Below are 9,154 nucleotides of genomic sequence, written 5' to 3'. Positions count from 1 at the left end.
TGGGTCACCCGGGTACCCTAAGGTCATCCCTCCTCCCAAAATAACAATTTCGGTAATGTCGGTGTATAATTGGAACCATTCATTTTTTAAATCACTTATTATAGATCATCTCTACAAAAAATCAACTCAATCGGAAATCGTTTGATTATATAATTGTTGTTGATTAAATAAAAAAAAAATCAACGATTTGGTCAAAAAATCACTCTTTAATTGAAAACCATCAATTTTTTCTACTTAATTGACAATAGTTATATAACCAAACGATTTCCGATTGATTTGATTTTTTGCAGAGATGATCTATAATAGGTGATCTAAAAAGTGAACGGTTCCGATCATGCGTCGACATTACCGAAATTGTTATTTTGGGAGAAGGGGTGACCCAAATATTTTCCGAATGACATTGCTAAAATGGAGTTTGCATGTGCTTAAATTCAATAATTTCCGAATGCTTTATTGTTTTCATAAATTAATTGAGTGTTAGTTATTCACCTACACGTGAACGGCTACTATTAGTCTTGTTTGTAAAATCAATTAAAGGCATGCATAAACTATTTTTCATTTGACCAGCAGGCATCTGTAGCCATTGGCCCAGAGTGTGAAACCAAAAACTCTCATGGAAGACAAATCGGTGAAGCTTTTTTTTAACTTTACTTTGGATTTGGATTTCACACAAGACTTTTTAAATAGTGATTAAAAATAAAATGAAAGTTTATGATGGGGATGAAGCTTAATTATTTATGCAGAACATGGTTTATTGCAGCAGAATTAAGAGCTTTACTTAGCAGTATGAACGGAATTTAATCTGATAGCTTGCTTCTACACACGCACTGCAAAGTAGAAAATTTATAAAGCACGTTTTTATTGCAGGTAGATCCCTGGCCTCCAAAAATATTGCACATGTGGACATGTAGACTGCAGTGACACACTAGCTTTCAGTGTGCTGTCGGTATCCTCTGATTTATCCACGTTCCCCATAACGTACGGCTATCCACAATCCAATGAAAAAATATGTCTATCTCTTGATTCTCTTCAAAGAAAATAAAAACGACAGAAGAAGCTTTTGCGTGCTTTTCGGGTCCGACTTGCAATAAAGCACTTTCATCCATAATCTGTTAAAATCTGGCAGCTTCTGCTTTCTATTCCATAGGGCAATCCCAGAAGTTGCATTCGGGATGAGATCGGGACGGAATGACCATGAAACTATTTCAAAACCAAATATATGAAACGGGATGGATTCGGGATGGGTTTCGGGACCTGCTAGCTATTCATGCATTCATGACTATACTTCAACAGATAACAATTCAAGTTTCAACAATGAATATGATGCAACTTCAAGATTCAAAGTTCAAAGTTTCAAACTCAAGTTCTCAAATCTCAACAATTCAAGATTTCAAGTTACTGTTATTCAAATTTCAACAATTCAAGTTGGAAGTAATTTAATTTTATGGCATCAGTGCATCACAAACTCAGTCTACATCAGTAGCATCACAAAGTACAAACTCACAAACTTAAACTCAGTCTACATCACAAACTCAAAAGATTAGAATTAAGCCTTATGGCTTATTACAGTTTACAAATACAAAATACAAACTACAAAGTTACAAACTCAGAAATCACACAAGAATTTGATTTCAACCCTTCAAACCACTGGCAGCAGTGGTCACACTTCAAACTACTAGTAGGCAGGCAGCAGTGGTCAACTGGTCACACTTTTGCCTTTGGTTTTGAACCCTTCAAACTACTGGCAGCAGTGGTCACACTTGCATTTTTTACACAAAATTAATCAGAGCAGAAAGTTAGAAACTATTAAAATTCAATACACAAAGCAAAGTAAGTAAAGTAAAACAAATTTACAAAACATTACCCGATTCAATACTTTCATAAAACTCAAGTTCTTCAATACAAGGTTCATCTTCCAAGCTGGAAATGTCATCCCCCCTCAACCAGTTTTGCATACAAATCAAGGCCTCCACTGATATAGGAGTTAATGAACTCCTAAATGCATCTATGACCCTGCCCCCAGTGCTAAAACAACTTTCAGATGCAACTGTTGACACTTGAATGACAAGAATATCCTTGGCAGCAATCCTTGGCAATTGCTGCCAACACAGAGTACTTGGGACCATTGAGTTTCCAACATAATAAAATGTCAAAATCATCTACATTTTTTGCTGTCCATTCCAAAGGATCCATCAAATATTTATCAACTTCATGTGCCACCATAGCTTCATTACTCTCTTCCACCACCTTTCTCCAATCATCCAATATGTCATCCCTCCAACTACCTCTACCCTCATCTTCTACCAAAGAACTAGAAGTGGCAATATGTGAATCATAATTCACATTCATTCTCATGTGTATGCCACCATCTACGTTTGGTCCATACTCATCATAAAGAGCCATCAACACTTCTTTCAACTCTTTGGCAACCCCCTGCACCTCCCACTCTTCAAAACCCTCCTTTTTATACAGATGAATTACATGTCTCATCTTGAACCTTGGATCCAAAAGAAGTGCAATCGACCACCAATCTGTTCAGATTGTGGAATGAGCCAAAATACTTATTGTATTCAGCTCTCATGTTGGCTGCCATGTCAGCCAACACTCTCTCACTTTCTGAACCATTTGCCATCTCAGGTGCCACAAATAACCTTTCAATCTCATGTTCAATAGCTAATATATCATGAAAGGTTGTGTTGATAGTAGGATGCAAAAATGCACTAACCCTTAAAGTCACATCATAAAACACCTTTAAAAACTTCACAAACACCCTTGCATTTTTCCAATCAACTTCACTTGGTGGTCCAACCCTAAACCTCTTACTACTATTCTGAATCACATTGCCATTCTCATCAAATTCTTCATCTCCTTCCTTGAAGTAAGCAAAAAATGAGCTGTCCTCATCCTCCCCCATTCTTGCAAAAGCCTTTTTAAATTTCAAGGCAGATTCCAACATTATAAATGTTGAATTCCACCTTGTGAGGACATCCATACACACAAGACCTTTGCTGGACAGTTTCACTTTTTCCACTGAGGACTTAAAATACTCCAATCTCTGTGGAGAGGACCTCACATATTTCAAAGCATTCCTAATAGCTAAAACAAACTTATTCAGCTTCTTCAACCCACATCCTACTATTAAATTGGTTATGTGAGCACAACATCTCACATGCAAGTACTTTCCACCCAAAACAGCTTGTGAATTCTCCCACATATTCATCTTAGACCTAACCCAATTTAAAGCTACTTTATTTGCAGAAGCATTGTCAACAGTTATGGTCATAACCTTCTTTATCCCCCACTCTAACAAACAACACTTAATAAGCTTCCCTATGGTGGTCCCTTGGTGATTAGGAATCACACAAAAGTTTAAAACTCTTTTGTGCATTTTCCAATCACTATCAATAAAATGGGCAGTTAGCACCATATAATTAAAGTTTTGGACACTTGTCCAAGTGTCAGTAGTGAGGCTGAGCTTATGTGCACTCAACTCTTTCTTCAAGTTAATCTTACAGACATCATACATTTTTAGAAATTGCCTAACTATGGTTCTCCTACTAGGTGCATCAAACAATGGGCAAACAACACTACAAAACTTCCTAAAACCCTTCTTCTCTACAAAACTAAATGGAAGCTCATCTACTACAATCATCTCCACACAAGCTTCCATAGCATTATTCTGCATAAACCCCCTAGCACCATCTTGTTACCCTGACCCTTATCACCAACAATGATCTTTTGGTTTTTATTTTGGTTTGGTGGGTAATATCTGCAATATTTTCTACTATGCTTAAGCATTCCTAATGTCCCATTTTTTCCACTATCAACAGCATAATCTCCAAGATTACCTTCAAGACAGTATATACATTTGGCTCTCTTCATAATAACTTCTACATCTACTATCTTCCCTGATTGATCTGTTTTTTTTTTTTTTTTCTGTTTTCTTTTCATCATACACTTTAAAATGATCACAAACCCAACTACGTTTGGAACCAGTACCAGCTTTAGGTTTACTATCATTAGTGAGGCTTACCTCTGCTTCATCTTACATGTGCCCTCCTCCTTCTGCTGGAGGTTCATATTGCATGGGCACTGAGCTTGGAGGCACTGGGCTTGGTGAGGTTGCAGTAGAAGAAGCACCCACACTCTGCTGCTGTGATCGAGACTGCATTAACAAAGAAGCACCCACATTCTGCTGCTGTGATTGAGACTGCATCAACAAAGAAACAAACCACAGAACCATGTCCAAAATCAGTAACTCAACTGGGGATAAATAACTAATCAACTGGAAAATCACAGATAACAAGCTTGTCAAGCTAAACTAATCAACTAACTAATAAACTGGGAATTTGAAACTGACTAACAACTAAGCAACTAACTAATCAACTAATTAATCAAGAATCGAAGAACCCATAACCCATAACCAAGAACCCAGAACACAGAACCCATAACCCATAACTCAGAAAGCTTACCATTTGAAGGCTTGAAGTTGAGAAGATATGACCCACTTAAAGCCCTAACCCAGTCCCGTGATGATCTGATCAAGACTCAAGAGACAGATAGCGTGATTTCGAGAGAGATTCAAGAGGGGTTCGAAAGGGGATTATGGATTCTAGAGGAATTTGAGAGAGATAGGTTCTGGCTTTGACTCTTCGAGATAGATTCGAGGGGAAAGCTGGAGATGTTTGTTCATTATTGGTAATCGGAGAGGAATTCGAGAGGAGAGGTTGTTCTTGTTTAGTTGTTTTGGTAATCTGCTTTTGATTTTTCGTTTTGATTGGAGAGGACTCAGAGGAAAGACTAGAGAGGACTGAGGACTGAGGAGGCTGAGAGGCTGAGAGGCGGCGAAATTGCGAATGGGAACTTGGGAAGAGACGAAGATTGAAAGAAAGGCTGAACAAATTTGGGATTAGGGTATCAGGGTATGGGCATTGGGTATGGTTGGTTGTGGTCAAGTCTATACTAGAAATATAGACTTGCCCAAACAGCCATCCAAAATATGACACGTAATTAAAAAAAAAAAAAATTATAAACGGTACGGGATGAGATTGAAATGTTGGTACCGATCCCATCCCGTTGTATTCGGGATCGGTATGGGATGGTTCCGAAATTCACGAGACTTAAACGGTACGGGACTGATTTGGGATGGTACTGGTATGGGTTCGGTATTCCCGGTTTAATGCCTACCCCTACTATTCCAAAAGATGTAGTTGGTATTAAGAACACTTAGGGGTGGGATCAGTATTGCAACCGTACCGAAATACTAATATTAAGTGCCGACCGATAGAGGTGGAGAGGGAGGTTTTGGGCTATATATATTTGATTTTAATTACATATTTCGGTATTTAAGGCTTTTCAATGTATGTGTATTTATGGGTAAAAGTATAGCTAGTTTCTAGCTATATATACACTAACTCACTCTAGTTTATAGGTTAATGTATGTGACCTAGTTTCTAGCTAGTATGCATAATAATTGTTTTCTAAATTTTATAGTTATAACGACTCAACCCAAATTTCATTAGAAATTAAAATTTTTATTTTATTCGTAATGGTCATTTAAAGGCGTAGTGGGAGATTAAATTGTGAGACTTCGTATTTTGTTCCAAGGAATTATTTTAAATATTTTGGGAATTTATTTGAGAAATAAAATGTTTTGAATTTAAATTTTGAATTTTTGTTTTAAAATTGGGCTTGACCCAAAGTTGACTTTTAAATTAGTAGGCTTTTGACTTTGACTTTGGGCTTGATGGGAAGGTCTCGAGTCCACGAGTTCATAGACACGTAGCACGCGTCGATTCGAGTTACGGTTTGAAAGATACGGACATGTGAAGTGAGTGATAATTATTGAAGTTAATGTAGACTACCATTAATGAATTGTCTGTTTTGTGTGATTTGCTACTTTATGTTAGAGAAGGCTAAGTATAAGATTTAGATCATGAGAATAAATTGACAAGGATTTGAGGCTAAGGAATTAATTTGAGAATTATAGAGCTGTCATGGGATTAACTACTGATTTGATGAGGAATGTTTATTTCGAGGATTAATGATTGATGATTAGACAGTTGTTATACAAAACGATTAATTTAATTATTGAGGAAGTGTTAGTATGATGTGAGTGACAAACAAGTGAGAGGTCCTGAATAGGAATCAACTTCGGAAAGGATTTGGATTAGTTCGGAGTAACAGTGGGTGGACCTTGATTTTAATAATTTGTGTTTGCTATGTGCATTCTTGTGAAAATGGCGTGTTTTAAATTCAATTCGTTTATGAGAGAATTTATTTTATCTAGCATGATTATCGAAATGATTATTTATTTTGGGATGTAGAAATGTTGGGATTTGAAAATGCAAGTACTAATCGTACGAGCCTGCTCGTGCGGAAGGGTCATCCGTACGAGATTGTGGCCAGGATACGAGCCTGCTCGTGCGAAATGGTCATCCGTACGAGATTGTGGCCATGATACGAGCCTGCTCATGCGGAAGGGTCATCCGTACGAGATTGTGGCCAGGATACGAGCCTGCTCGTGCGGAGTGACCCCTCAGTACGAGATTGTGGCCATGATTTGAGCCTGCCCGTGCGTGGGATTGTGGCCAGGACATTGTCTACAGTACTGGTACAAGTATGGTGTGAGTTTTAAGTACAAGAGTTTTGAGATATCAGTTTATAAAGATAATTTCAGTTCAGATTTGTTATTTCTCGGCTTGGAAAGTTTTATAGCTTTTTCAGTATATTGAGGTTCATTTGAGATGATTTTCAAAAATGGATTGCAAAATGGTTTTTCTTTGAAATTGTTGGGTCTGAGACTTTTTTTGTTGTAGTAGAGATGGTTGATGTTTTCGAAGTGTTTTTACAGGTTTTGAAAATTTTGGGTTAGTCAATTTTTAAGGGAGGTTTTGCCGAATTTTCGGTGGGATTTTCCTTGATTTTGGATCCCACATGACCTCTTCAGGTTTCAGGGTGGAATTCGGGAGCGGTCCTATCAATAGTGACATGCATATTATTGTTTTCTAAATTTTATAGTATATGTCACTAATGGTTTAATGGATAATATATAGTCTCTCTTTTGTAGAATGAGGTCTTTTTTTATTTTATTTTTTTATTTTATTAACATGTAGGATGAGGTCTTTACAATGCCGGCCCTGAAGGGGGGCACCGAGTGCGACTGCCTAGGGCCTACCTTTAAGGAGGGCCCACAAATTTTTATATTATGTATATATTAATATCTAATATATATATATTAAAAAAAATAGTTGTTGGGTTTATTTATAATGTCTTCGCTGCAACTATATCCTTCTACTTATTGTATCAGAGCTGTAGTTATCTAGTTTCTTTCTTTGGGCGTAGACTCCCCTTCTAAGATATAAAATTTGGGTTATGTAACCTTTTTTTTCTTAATTATTAGTTGAAAGCCACCTTTTTATTTCTTTTTATTTCCTTAATTCGTATTTGGCCAACTTGCTTCATTTTTTTCTTTGGCTTCTCATGTGAATCACAAGAGAAGCAAGCCGACATCCTCATCTGCATGGCAGTGGGTCCTTTTTGCCCTTGGGTTTACACATTTTTTTGTTTTTTTTATCAAAAATACATGCCTTCTTTCTGGAAAGTTGGATTCAAAAAGAATGTTTGCTTTGAATGGGCAAAGACGGATCTCTGCCTCATAGTCTTGTGGAAAACTAGTTTTTTTTTTGTTCTCCACAGGCTCTTTCAATCTGAAAGAAATTAGAGAAGTCTCATTGAGGCAAGAAGATGATTATTGTTTGAGTGTGTGTTTTTCCCTTTTAATTTTCTCTTATATTCCTACAAATAATTTTTTTGACGTTCAAACAAAAATTTCCTAATTGATTTCTTGATGTGATCGAAAATTTCCTAATTGATTGTCAATTGTGAATTGTGAATTGTTTTGCAAAATTTTTTATTATGAACCCAATTTAAATTTCGTCCCTGGGTCTTCCAAAAATCAGGACCGGCCTGAGTCTTTAGTTTAAATACAGTAGTTGATTAATAATAAAAAGAAAAAATTATATACTTAGCCTGACACAAATGTGGCCTCTTCATTATTTTCCAGTATTGTTTTTGGAAGAACATTATTTTCTAGTATGTATGCATGATTAAGTTTTGAATTAGCCTCTTTATAGCACATTAGCAAGTTCATTGTTCTTTGAGACTTTGACTAATGGTAAAGGTCCTATACATATACTACCATATCCTCATTATTGGGAATTGAATTTAACTATTTAGACGTGTCATTATGAGTTTTGAATTTTGAGGCTTAAAAGTTAAAACACATTTGGGTCTTTCGGATAAAATATTTGAAAGAGATTCCCACAAATGACTATTAATTTAGGCAGAGAGGATTTCAAAACTATGACAAGGTCCAACGCCTACCTCAAGGAAATGTGTGATGTGTGCTTCACAAATTTAGCATGTATTTAAACAATAATTGGTGCTCAATGGCCAAAAAAAAAAAAACGAGATTTGACAACTGACAAGCAGCTGAGAGAGGAAGTGTCGAAGTGAGCAGCACTCTTTTTTTGTTTTTTGCTTTTTCGCTCATACCAAAATATGGATCATATGGGTTGTAATTGGGTCATATCCAACCCATAATTTCACTCTTAGCCCAACAATGTAGACTAGGTTAGCCCAACATTGCAGATTGGGCTGAGTTATCTGGGCTTGATTTTGCTGGACCCATAGGTAACATTTTAATCCGAGTCCTGCCTTACGCTACGTTTAATAGTTTAGAGCGCCAAATTTACCACCATACTATATGTCTTTCCTGCATCGGTAATCAGACTTTATGGATTTTGGCCAAAAAAAAAAAAAAAAATCAGACTTTATGGATTGGGAAATGATTATGGACCTCAATTTTGTGCCTTAATCTGTTGTGGCAATTTTATGTTATACACTTAATTATTTATTTGTCAAATCATATTCTTACTTAGCAAATCGTTTTTGATTTATTACTATTTTACCCCTTAAAATACAACCCTCAATCTAACACCGTTACACCTAGTTCATCTTATCTTTAATTTACTGCTCCTTTTCTTCTAATCTGGGTCATCTTCTTCCACTACAAACAAAAAGATGATGATTAACAAAGACCTCCAAAATCATGCACCCCTCTTCTAGATCTTGTATATTGTTTTCCCGGTTT

Source organism: Dryas octopetala, chromosome 5 (genome assembly GCF_963921425.1).
Source record: "Dryas octopetala chromosome 5, drDryOcto1.1, whole genome shotgun sequence".
Lineage (NCBI taxonomy): Eukaryota > Viridiplantae > Streptophyta > Magnoliopsida > Rosales > Rosaceae > Dryas > Dryas octopetala.
This window is presented reverse-complemented; position numbering follows the sequence as displayed.